A 13,600-nucleotide genomic window follows, 5' to 3' on the forward strand; every position below is an offset into this window, starting at 1 on the left:
AAAGTAATTTAGAGACTGAAGTCACACGTACAGATGCAGTCGTACAACGACAACCACCATAAAGACTCCTGGAAAAAATGGGAACGGGGGGGGGGGTCCTCAACGTTTTCAAGTTTTACATGCGGGTTGCTCAGCCAGCCTTTTTGGGGTTCTGGTACGTGAAGTCTCATTTATGCCATTACAAATTCACTACCATCAGAAGCACCTTGACTGAAAGAGGTACTTGTGTGAGACTGGGAAACCTGGGACGCTTGTTAACATTTATTTAAGTGAGCCAGTCCCGGCCAGCCACTCTGACTTCGGTGGCACTTACCTGCCAGCACCCGTTCGTTGCCGCTGCGCCCCGTCCACCCAGGAGCTATTGAAGTAGCGGGTCGGCCAGAGCTCGCTGTCATCGATACCATTGTGCTAGTACTGGGGTCCGTATGGCCGGGAATCTATTTTCAGCAGTGCACAGCGCCCCCGGCCTACTGAGGCCCCACAGCTGTCCGTCGGGTCCAGAGTCAGTGACGGGAAGAGGCTAGGGCAGCACCAACCGCTCCGGAGAGCTTCCGGGGTCACACGCTGGCGAGGGTACTGGGTCCATCCAACAGGAAGCAGCAGCAGGACTACTAGAGCTGGAAGCCCAGCCATCACAAAGCGCCAAGAGTCTGGAGTCAGCACTACAGAGGTGCAGAAGATAACAAGGCCCTGTAATCCCGCCCCGCTCGCAGAGAGCTGTTGCGCAAAAGTAATTAAATAAATAAACAAGCGCGGCCAAGACGGACCGCGCAGAAAATAAAAGCACACTGCTTTAGTGAGGAGAAACGCTCCCTTTTGCCCCGCATGGCAAAATAAATAAATAAACAGACAAGTGCAGCTGAGGCGGACCATGCTGAAAATAAAAATTAAAGAGTGCTTACCTCCGAAGCGATATGGCCCTCTCCTTGCACCATTCTGTTGTCCTTAGGCCCAGTCATACTAGGCATGGCAGCAGGTCTCTTGCGACTCCCTCATCCCTCCTTGTTTCGGTTGTCCTCCTGTTGTTGTACCCTATGTCCACAGTTTAGCCCAAGTTGCACCACGTCTGAAATCTTCACGAGCCAGCCAGAGTTAAGATTTTTAAGCGCTAATGCGCCTTTTGTACCGGCACTGTCAGAAGTCTACTTTTAACCTCTGTTACACCACCTATCTGTCCTCCCTTCTCTACGGAGGGGTTCTGGATAATGTAACACTTGGCAGTTAACTGATCATGGTTATATGCTGTAAAATGTGCAAAAATATTTAAACAAAAAAATAAAAGAGTGCTTGCACACTTATGAAGGAGACCGTGGCAGGCCACAAGTAAAAGATCCAGTCGGGATGGGCCGTCCCAAAAGGAGACAGGGCAGTAACAAGGAGGGACTAAGAAGCCTCCTTTTCAATCGGAAGCCAGCGTTTAGCATGGAGGATTATGCCAGCGAATCAAAAAGATGGGCGGGGCGTCAAGTCCCCTTCTGAAAGTGTACTGATGACAATAAGCCTCGCACAGCGAGGAGCGCAAGTGCGCTCCAGCGCTAGGTCTGCGAGACATAAAATATACAGAGTGGACATTTTTTAAGGAGGCCCATCGGTATAAAGCTATGAGACTGGTGACTTAGTGTGCATGCTGGAGAAATCTGCATGCACCCTTCAAGGCCACTGCTTTGAATTCTGGTAGGGCCAACTTTGTTTTTCATCCTGATGAGGTCGATACAATGATAGCAGTGATCCACACATCAAGCTCTCCACCCCCCCCCAAAAAAACCTCAAGCCGTGAGTGGCTTCTGAACACAAGCTGTAAATGCACTCTGCGAATGGGGTTCCAGCTCATCTTATGTTCCACCATGTGAACTCGGCTCTTCCCCAGCAGACAGCGTGAAAGGAGCCGAAACTATATGACACACGGTGGCACCGTACTAGTTGGAGTCTGCCGAGTCAAACTCGTAACCGGTGTACGCCACCGCATAGGTCAGGGGTGAGTGTTTAATCCAGGGAGCCATCCTATCACATTTTGGGGGCATAACATTCCATGTTAAAGAAATAAGAAAAACGCTGTGATATAGTTACCACGTCAGTACACTGTCTGAGCCTGTTAAAAGAAATCGCTTAACCAATAACCACTCCCCCCTCCCCCCACAACAGGGAGGCCTCTTTCACTGCTGAAGGCTTTGAGTACTGTTACACCGTTGGTACTTTTGTATACACATTCACAAAGATGTGAATTCCACTCCGAACGCTCTCGGCTTCCCAGGCCCTGAATGGTAATAGCGTGGGCCCCGGTGGGAAGGGTTTAAGGGAGGGCCCACATGCAGAGATGGTGTTATTCAGATCCTGTGGGGGCGGTGGGGGCTCACAGGCCTGTACCCTGAATTACATTCTCACATGGCTTAGTCTCCTGGCACCCATGAAAAGGGCTCTTTACAGGCGACGATGAACACAATAAATCGGCACCGAACAGCCCATAACTGCCGCTCCTCCCCTCAGGTCTTACACCACATCTTTCATCTCAAACCTGAAAGTCCACCTGGCCTGGGGGCGGCTGTACGTCGATGCTATCAGACGTCATCACGTAAGGTCTCTGTCCCGTGAAGAGTGCAGATTAGCGATTGCCTACCAGAGAAAGGACGCAGGCCCGACAATGACGTACAAAGGGTTCCGCGGGGTCTCATGCAAGCAAGCGAGGCCCCTCTCCCATCCACAATATGGTAGACAAATGTAGTCACAATTGGAGTCTGAGGGCCCCTTATGTCTCGGTGCAACTGCACCTGCTGCACTGATGGCTGACAAAGCTTCAGCGTTGTTACTGCCACGGATGGGCACGCTGTAGGGGATGCAGCTAAGAGGATTTTTCCAACATACCTAGCAAAACGGGGTTATAAAAGGTAACGCTTTACATCATTGCAATGATTGAGATATTTAATTATGTAAATGTAAGAAAATGAAAACGTGACAGCGACATTCATTTTTGTCAACATTTCTTAAACAATGTGTACATATTGTCTCGACCAGTTGCTCTCCAAAGTCTAACATTTCGGCTCCCTCGTTTAAAACCTAGTGTCTTTCATAGAATGGCTTTATTGCACTAATCCTTTATGGGTTTCCGGAGTAGAGTGCTTCAACACCCCATCAGGGGTAAAAAGCGCTATATAAATAAATACAAACCTTTTTTCCTCTTCTATCCTTCCAAACCCAAATAACTGACTAACCTACGGAGCTGAGAGGGTTGAGAGCGGCTGGGCTGGAAGAGAGCGTGGTAGTAACCGGAGCAGCTGAGCCCCGACACAGACATAGAGCCCGCAGCCAGAGCCGGCCCCCCCCTTTGCTAAACGGTAGAAGCAGTAGCAGGGGTGTAACCCGGCAGAAGCCGCGGCGGTGTTCAACGCGGCAGGAGCCGCAGCTGAGATCAACGCGGTAGGAGCCGCAGAAGATATTAATGCGGTAGGAGGCAGCATTTGCGTTCAACAGGGCAGGTGCCGAGGATGGAACGGAAGGAGGACAGATAGAACGGAACGAGGAGGTGGAGAGATTATACCGCGCTCCCTTCGCAGCACTGTGGTCCGCACAGAGGGTGTCTGACAGGAGGGAGTTCTCTCTCCACTACAAGTGGCTCTTTTTTTGAAGTTTCTTCCCATGTGCCCCCCGTGCAGCTGAAGCGCCTTTCCTTTGCAGCGGTAGCCACGTGTGCCGCTGGGGCCTCTTTCCATTAGGGTTGAAGCAGCGTGACCTTTCCAGCCTCTAAAGCGTTTTCCTCTCTCGCGACAGTAGCCGCGTTAGTTCCGAAAGCGCGGCAAAAGCATTTTCTTGTCAAGGCAGTAGTCGTGAGAGTTCCTAGCGGTGTTTGGAGCTACTGAACATTGTTCTTTTTCTTTCTCCTTCCACGGTGACTAGTGGGTGCCGCTCGTAGCTGTGAAACTTGGAGCCCTTGGTACTGTGAGCCTTATCGTGGTGGGACAGCAGGACTGCGAGGACCAGCAGCGCAAGCTCCAACAACAGCTGTGGCCTCTTCCCGGACACTCCCCCTTTTGGACAGCCTCCTCTTAACAGCTCGCGGCCCCCGCTTCGCGGGAGCCGCTCGTAGCTGTGAAACTTGGAGCCCTTGGTACTGTGAGCCTTATCGTGGAGGGACAGCGGGACTGCGAGGACCAGCAGCGCAAGCTCCAACAACAGCTGCGGCCTCTTCCCGGACACTCCCCTTCCGGTCAGTACTGACTATTTAAACATAGCCCATACACGCGTCGCGGGACGCGGGCGGGCGCCAGGCGAAGCCCGTCCAAGACCGACCAAGGACGGGCCGGGCCCTTTTTCTAACTCCTTCTTCAACATAATTTTAAGTGTTGTTAATAATTATTTATTATTTTAAATCTGCCATTGATGGTCCACACGCATACTAGTAGTATGATGACCACACGAGCAAGCAGGAGTAAAAAGGCTTTGGAGGCAGCCAATATAATAGTCCCACTAGATAATTTTATTGTAAGGGCTAATTCTGTCATCGACTAGGGGATAGCCTTGATGGAAAGGAGAATATCTTAAGATCTAGTAATGGCTAAACGATCGTCATTGGGACAATTTGCGAATGCCAAAACCCCAGACCAGCATAATAAGTCACTAGGCACTATAGCAGTACAAGCAGAAGTGTATCGTATCCCTAATATGGTAGACTTGTCACCATCAGAGCTCATATCCGATTCACAACTAGAAACAACTTCGGATACAGAGTTAAATCTACCTTTAGAGGACCTAACCCCCAGGCAGTCGAGAGGAACTAGAGAGGGTGCCATAGCGAAAATATCAAAGAAGACCCAGAAATGTATAGAGCCTGTGGAAAAGCGATCACGTGCGCATTCCAAAAGGCATGAGGAGGGTCTAGAAAAACAAAACTACAGTGGGTGTGCCCCCATATACACGGATGCAAATATTGTGGACCTGGATTCAGGTAGCGCAGAGGTCCCGGGTGAGGTGATTGGTAACAGCAAGGAGGATGAGGTTGATAGCCGATTTCTTGGAAAATTGAGAGAACTTTTTAAAATACATATTTCACCGATAGAGCTTAGATTAAAGCGCATAGAAAAGCAGTTAATAGAACTAACTACTACCTTTAAAACTCCTGTTAAATCCGGGATATTGAAGGCAGGAGGCAGGAAGCTAAGTCGCAATCTCAATAAATCAGTGGGCCCGCCAGTAAATAATCCATCTCCTCTAGTGGCGAACACAATGGTTAATGCAAAGTCAACAGAACCAATAGCTTCTGACTCAAAATTGGTAGATAAAACTAATACTTCCATTGTGAACCACAGTCAGAAGGTAAATACATTTAAGGTTACTAGACAGGACCCAAATGGGGACCCTAATCGGGGATCTATATCGGGTAAATTAGCTATTAACCTGCCCCCTGAAGCCAAACCGTTTGTGGTAGTGATGGCGGGGGTCCCGGAGCTGAGCCATCACGCTGAGGAGCCTGGTTGGTCATTAAAAAATAAGGTACAACACTGGCTTAATCTCAACCGACCACTACCCCCCAATTGGTCGAGCAAAATTTTAATGGTGCGTAGGGTGCCTTGGGTGGGGCATGGGAGAAAAATGGGAGAAAAATAATTCAGGGCGACTGTATCTTGGTTAATTTTGAGAACCCGTGTGTGGTTGACTACATATGCTCCTGGGACACGCAGGGCATGGATGAGGGCATTGCAACAAAACGACTCTTTCTCTTACCCTCCCAGGAGTCGCTTCGATGCGGACCATGATAGGAACTGGTGGAAAGTAGGTTATCAAGAGTGGGGAGTAGAACGATGGGAGCAGGGAAGACGAACAACTAGGGATGAAATACCACGGGATAACTGGAGAGGAATACCAACTGCTGATAGGTATGATAATAGGCCTGGAGATGGTTGATTGACTGCCTACGACCATGGGGTCTATGTATGATTGTCGAGGGAGACACAGCAATTCAAATAAAAGTTTTAACCACCTAGAGCATAGTGTTCCAAAATTTAAGACCTTGGACAAGGATATGGCTATGACTGGCTCCTCTTCATGCTCATTGCTAAAAAGACCAGATACATATGAGCTCGCTCACTTCAAACATCTTGGTGTTGGCGAATAAAGAGAACCAGCACGCCAATGCTCCTTAAATATGGCAGTGAGGGATCTTGGGGAAAATGTCGCTCCCACATCTATAGAAATAGGAAACTGTATTGATACTCCCTCAGAACCAGAACCGTTAGTTGTCGACCGAAGAGGGAAGTTGGCTTTCCTTTCTTGGAATATAGCGGGCTTATCAAATAAAGTAAAGGACCCTACATTTCGAGCATTCATTGGTAATTACGATGTTATCTGCCTTCAAGAGTGCTGGGAACAGGAGGAAATACATTTACTTGGCTACCGCACCTATTTCGCTACGGCATTCCAGACTAGGAGGGGTAGATGTTCTGGTGGGCTCACCATATATATCTCTAACACTGCCAATCTAATTATTAAGCACCAGACCATTGGGGGGAATAACAATTATCAGGTGCTCTCCCTTAAATCGGGAGGAAACCAGCATATAACCCTTGTAAACTTATATAACAATATCCCAAAGGCTGATCAAAAAAGAGTTATGGAAGATCTAAGTAACTCTGTACGATATGGGATAGGCTCCGAGCTCAATGATAGGTGTATTATAATGACGGGTGACTATAATTGTCATCTATGTTCTCACAGTAACCTGGGTACTTGTGGAATGGCTGACCTTATGGGTGACCCCTGTACACATTTTGAGCATTCTAGCCTATGAAACTTGTTTATTAATTTAATTCATGATTGGCACCTGGGTTTTGCAAACGATTTATGCAATCCCCCAGGTTAATTTCCAACCAACTTTTAATGGAAGGGACCGGCGAACTGTTATAGATTATATACTGGTTACTGTAAACTACCATCGTAGTGTCCTGTCGTTTAAGACAGAGGATATTGCATTGAGTGACCATTTCCCGATTACCTTAACCTTTGATATCGGGGAGGTCAGTAGACGAGCATCTAACGTAGTTGAAAATTTATATTGCCATGCAATATCACGGACGAGAACAAATGGCTACGTAATAAAATGGTGCAAGGTAGATCCTACAAACTTCCTTGAGACCCTAATAGAGGGCCAGTATAACAATTTTATGCTGTGTCTCGAGGAATCCACTGACCCATCTGTGGTCATTGCGGCCTTTCAGAACATTAAAGTACAAATTGGTAACAAGTTAACAGGAAAATTCCGGGTAGGAGAGAAACATAAGGTGGAGGGCTGGTTCAACACAGAGTGCAGTAAAGCACACACTTTTCTAAAGCAAACTCTAAAAAAATACCTAAAAATCGGCAAGAAATTAGACACGCAAGATCGCTCTATAAAACTACATAATCCAAACGGAAAATGGAGTTAAAAGAGGCTGCGTGGTGTGCCTTAGTAAAGGCGTGTTACATGACAGATAATACTGCCTTTTGGAAAGCAGTAAATGCTCCTTTCTTTGCTGAAAAGAAAACTGACATGATAGATATTGCCATAGAAGAGTCTGTCTGGGTAACTCATTTTACCCAGTTACATAAGAAAGACGAGCTGGCCAACCCAGAAAGTATTTGTCACACTCAGATGACTGTTAGCGAGCCCGTCCCCCCTGTTTCGTTCCCTCTGGGGATTCATTTTTCTATTGCAGAGATACAATTGGCACTAGCGGAAAGTTCTAATAATAAAGCTCCAGGACCAGACGGGATCTCCATAGACATTTACAAGGATAACATTCCCTTATGGGCCCCGCTTCTTACAAACGTGCTTAACAGTTATAATAACGAAGGCTTTACCTCCACGTGGCAAGAAGCGATAGTGGTGCCTATTTTTAAAAAGGGAGACCGAAATGACCCTAAATGCTACAGGCCTATTTCATTACTTGATTCCTTGATGAAAGTGGCAGGAATAATTATTTTAAACAGACTGCAAATATGGGCTAAGGACGGAGATGTTCTTTCAAAGTTTCAGTACGGCTTCAAGCCAGGTTTGGGCACAGTTGAGCAAGGACTTAATCTGGCCATGTTAACTGGCAAATATGTAGTGGCAAAAAAGGGTAATCTGTTTTTGACATTCGTAGATCTTAGCTCTGCCTTCGATTGTTTAAGCCATGAGATTATGTGGGATACCTTAATAGGTCTCGGTATTGACTTAAACATTCTTAACTTTATTAAAGAATTGTATAGAGGGGCAGGGGCTAAGGTCCGTTTCGGTAAGAATGGCGAATGTACGAACAAATTCCCAATAATGAAAGGTGTTCGACAGGGCTGTATCCTGGCACCCTTTCTTTTTAATTTGTACATTAATGGTGTCGCAGACTTTTTAATGAAACTAGACGTAGATTATCCCCAAATTGGTGGTACGGCGGTGCCGATCTTATTGTACGCAGATGATGCTGTTATAATGGCAAGAACCCAAGTAGGCCTCCAAAAGGCGTTAACAAGTTTCTCAGTATATACGAGATCCAGGGGCCTAAAAATTAATATTGGGAAAACATTTACTATGTGCTACTCATCAAAAAATAAAATGTTGTGTAACACCTTTTTAGAACAGACCAAGTTAGAACAAACAAGCACATTTTCATACCTTGGGATCGTTTTTAATAAAAGGGGTACTTGGAATACAGCAGTTGGCACTAGGAGCCTTGCATTTGCCCATGCAATAGGTGCAGTAATCCATTTTGCTAACAAATTGGGGGGCAGACCGGTCCGTGTTTTGTTGGATATCTATAAAGCTAAATGTTTGTCAACTGCTAGCTATGGGGCTGGTATTTGGGGGGTTGCAGATTGTCAGGAAATCCAGGCAAAAGAAAAAAAATTCTTACGCTATCTCCTGGCTGTCCCTAAATCTACTTCCACATACGTCTGCCACAAGGAATTGGATCTGGTTTATATAGTTGATTTAATCAAAATAAGTCCAGTATTGCTATGGCATAAGTTATGGACCTCTAGGGCAACTGTTTTTAACAGAGCAATTATAGCGGACTGCATTAAACTTGAGGGAGCTAAAAATATCCAGTGGCTATCCTATGTAAAGGACTTTATGATAAATATTGGTTACCCAGCATATTTTAATACCCCCTCCTCACTATCCACAATCTCAAGAAAAGTCTTGAAAGAACGCTGTCTTGTTTTCTTGGAGACTCAACGATGGTCTGTGGAGGGGAAAAAGGCCTCTGTTATCCAACATCACTTTCTTTTACAGGGCCCTGGTCTGCAGTTGTACTTATCCCCCGAGCTATCTAGTTACCATAGAATGTTGCTAGCACGGCTGAGAACGGGTAGTTACTTTAGGCTGGTAACCTTTCCAGATACAAATGATTGGTCGATCAGTTTAACCAAATGCCCATGCGATGATCTTTCTATACAATCTACAATTCATTGTATCTTGTTTTGTAAATTTTATGCATGGGGCAGAAAGAGATACCCGATACCTTTGCTAAAGACATGGGGATTGAGACAATGCAGGCCTGCCTTTTTTTAATTGCTTTTATTGCAAGATGAAAAGTGTATAAATGCGGTATCCAAGTTCTTAACAATTATAATCGGATGTAGATCGTCTATGGGCTAAACTTACTTTTCTACTTTGAACAAGACGCCCTTAGTAATACTATTAGAACCTTTTTATTCAAATTGTCATGCTTCTGGATTCTTACTATTGTGTTAAATTGTCTGTAATAATTTTAATGTGCTTTTATGATTTGTTAAATCGAATAAAGCTATCTTTGATCCTTGATCCTTGACTAACCTATCCACCACTTAAAATGTACTTGCATGTTTCACTATACTAATTCAACACTAATCCTTTATGGGTCCCGGAGTAGCGTTCTACTCGCCAAAAAAAAGCGCTTTGACGCCTCGTCAGGGGTAGTAAGCGCTATACAAATGCAATTACAATACAATAGTATGACAAATGCATATATTTACCATGTTAAATTAAAACGCATTACTAAATATGAGAGTTTGTCAAGTTCTAAAGAGCAAGTAACTGCCAAGCATAGCAACTATGATTCACTTTGTTTGCAATCTTTGTTATTTTACACAATTGTAAGAAAATATGTGAATCTGGGGCCTAAATCAAATTCTCTATGCAAAAGGGAGACGGGCTGCATGAATAACTTTGATGGCTAATGTTCTACACCTTCCTGGTCTACTTTAAACCTATACGAGTACCTCGATCCCCACCACGAAAGTGTCATGGTGTGGCTTGAAACAGTGTATAGTGCTTTAAAAAAAAACTCATTAAATAAAATAAAACAAGGTAAATATCGATTGCCTGATGTTTCCAAGACTAGATCAGGACCACAGATTCAAACAGTACCCAGCCATACCTGCTGCACTGCATTCATTTCCCATCACCCATCTACACAGGAAGGAACGTCACTTTCTGCCTTGCCCCTACATCAATCAACTCTTCAGGGTGTCCCATCGCCAGGAAGTTCCCATCAAAGGGAAGACACAGATAAGGAAGTCATCTGTTTGGGCCTGGTAGGGCAAGGAAGGACACTGGGCTAGAGCCCGTGTTCTACTGAAACTTGCAATGTAAAATGGAAGCATGTCCCTCACCCAGCACCCTATACTACCTATCCCACAATCACACCCAGATCTAAATGAGCCAGATTATCACCCAGTATTCAAACAAAATGTAAACCCAACCTCGTACACATCTTACTCTCACTGTCGCACCCTCAATCTACAGAACACACATTCCAACTCATTCTCACAAACACTTGCTCTGCAGTACTCCAAACACCAGACATCACAGAAATCATCACCTATCACAATACGGGCACCTGCGTCATCACTTAACAATGGTTTACCCCAAATCTTTGCACATTGTAGACGCCCTCCTTCCCACAGGCTACAGCATTCATTGTGTACACCTTGCACATAAGATAGCAAGAGGCCTCACTATCGTCCATAAGTCGTCCTGGTCCTACACCCTAAACATGAAGTTGCTGACATGCTATTTTCCACTCTCTGCAACTTAGACCACCACCTTTCATCTCATCTACAGGCCTCCTAGTTAAAACAAGCACTTAACTGATTAAGTTTGAAATCTTCTCACCACTTCATCCATTCAATATGCCCATACCACCCTCTTCGGCGAGTAGTCCCTCCCAGACAATACAAGCACAAAAACAAAACGAGAAGCACCCTCTTCAGCCTCCTCAATACACACAACGTGGTACAGTACGTCACATAACCAATACACTCCAAAGGCCACATCATTGATCTTGTCTTCTCAACATTACCAACTATTCAATGCAAACCACCCATATGCTTAGACTGACCACTTTGCCATCCCCATCTCCCCACTCAGCATCCTACCAACAAAACAAGGTCAACACTAAAGAGAAGATCAAACGTTTATATCCTTTAATGACTTTTAGATAAACAACCTAAAGTTCAAACTCCTCTCTCATCCTATGAACTCCATGTCCGATGCCAACAGCCTTCTAAACAACTTCAACACTGTTTTGGAAAACTATGTGAACATCCACGCCTCAATTATAACATGCAAGTGCAAGGCAAAGCCTGAATTTATTGACTATAAACAAGCCATCTGCAGACAGTAAAGAAAATGCAACACACAGACATCTCATCATAGCCAAAGCAAAGTACTATACCAACAATATAAGTGAAGCGACCAAGAGAAACCAAACGCTTTTCAAGACAATCAAGCACTGCATTAAACCCCTGCCAGACTAACCCATTCCTCGCTCCTTAGAAAAGGGCAATGTTATCACCCTCTTCTTCAGTGAAAAAATACAGAAGATCTGTTAGCATCGACGATATCAAGACTGCTTCATCTCTTACGCCCACCCCTACTTGCAGAATCCCGCAATGGTCAGCCTTCAAAACCATATCTCTTGCAGATCTTGCTGAGAAACTCAACTCTCTCAAAGCCATTTCATACGCAGATGATGTCTAATCCTCATCCTTCATCACAACTCTCACTAGAGATGTTCTCTTACCCCTACTTATTATAGTCAATGCCTTCCTCATTCAAGGCTGCCTCGCAGGAGCTCTCAAGAAAGGCCAGATACTCCCACTCGTAAATAAACTTACACTAAACAGGCACAAGCCAGTAAGACTAGCAGAGGTGCGGGGTGTCTAGCCCTGCGGTCGCGTCCTTTCCACTTAGTAACCGTGGAAATGATCGATCAGTATCGACTAACCCACCCCTGCTCTCTCACGGGCGATCTAGAATCGGACCTTGCGTGCTTTCAAGAGTGGCTTGTACGGTGCCTAGAGGCTTTAGCCCCGCCTAGGCAGCTGTCAAAAAAATCCCAACGTGCATCAGCCCCATGGTTTACACCTGCGCTTAACTCTAGTAGAAGGCTCTGCAAAAAAGCAGAAAGAGCTTGGCGAGCAAAGTATCTGGACCCGCTGAAGGAGGCATACAGAAGTTGCGCCAGGGCCTATCATAAGGATATTTTCCTAGCCAAAAAAACCAATTTCGCTCATCGGATTGAGGAGGCTGCTAACACCAGCAAAGAAATCTTCACAATTGTGAAAGAATTTACCTCTCCAGTGGCTATTACACCTAGGCGCTCTTTTTCGGAACCTTGGGTTCGGCAATTAGCAAGTTTTTTTGCGGATAAAATTAAAAGCATTCAGGCTACCTTCTCTGCTCTCGCACGGGGAGGAGCACTTGGTCCTGAAACTAAGGCCGCTACTTCGGACCTGGTAAATCCTAGTCTGGTGAGCTTCCCACCGATTGCACCCCAATCTTCACTGGAACTCCTTGCCAAAATAAGATCTGGTTCTCCTCTGGACCCATGTCCCACAAAGTTTTTAGCTAAAATAGCTTGTGCTATTAACCCCCTGGTGAACCCTATTCTAAATTGTTCATTGCTTACAGGGACTGTGCCGTCTGCCTGGAAACAGGCAATGGTCATTCCGCTCCTGAAAAAACCGTCATTGGATCGGGATGCCCATGCTAACTATCGACCTATTTCTTTACTCCCCGCTTTGGCTAAAGTGACTGAAAAGCACGTCCAGTCTGTCCTTTCTCACTTTGTGGAGGCCCACGGCCTCTTACACCACACCCAATCCGGCTTCCGTACGAACATGAGCACAGAGACCGCTCTGTTAGAGGTGGTGGAGGCCATCAAGGAAGTTCAGGACTCTGGGGGAAAAGCACTGTTGGTGTTACTCGATCTCTCGGCGGCGTTTGACACCGTTCCTCATGACCGCCTTTTGACCCGTCTTGGGGAGATCGGGGTTGGAGGTACGGTGTTTAAATGGTTTAAGTCTTTTCTGACCAATCGCCAACAGACAGTCTGGGCACCTCCGTACTCGACGACAGTGCCGCCTCTGGAAGTAGGAGTTCCTCAAGGATCTATACTAAGTCCGATCCTTTTCAATATTTATATGTCCCCACTGGCTGCACTGGTCGAATCTTTCGGAGCCCAGATTGTTTCTTACGCCGATGACACTCAGCTTCTTTTCACGTGCAGCAAAAATATGGATTTCAATGGAGACCGTATTAAGAGCTGCTTGGCCGCGGTCTTTACATGGTTCCATTGCAATCAGCTAAAATGTAACTCTGATAAATCGGAGGTTC

At 45.7% G+C, this 13,600-nt stretch overlaps 2 protein-coding genes across 3 annotated transcripts in view; one reads left to right on the forward strand and one right to left on the reverse strand.

Moving 5' to 3' along the window:
- Positions 1–13,600, reverse strand: part of FZD3 (frizzled class receptor 3) — a 222,931-nt gene that overhangs the window by 173,263 nt on the left and 36,068 nt on the right. The window lies entirely within an intron of this gene.
- FBXO16 (F-box protein 16) overlaps positions 2,614–13,600 on the forward strand; it is a 355,765-nt gene continuing 344,778 nt past the window's right edge. The window contains exon 1 of one of the 2 annotated variants that reach the window (XM_085613061.1): positions 2,614–2,882. The gene's annotated coding sequence lies outside the window, so the exon portion shown is untranslated. Of the gene's footprint in view, positions 2,883–3,402; positions 4,199–13,600 lie in introns of those variants that run through there. The other variant, XM_085613060.1, reaches the window with a different exon arrangement.

The sequence above is a fragment of the Triturus cristatus genome, chromosome 6, assembly GCF_964204655.1.
Source record: "Triturus cristatus chromosome 6, aTriCri1.1, whole genome shotgun sequence".
NCBI classification, from domain to species: domain Eukaryota; kingdom Metazoa; phylum Chordata; class Amphibia; order Caudata; family Salamandridae; genus Triturus; species Triturus cristatus.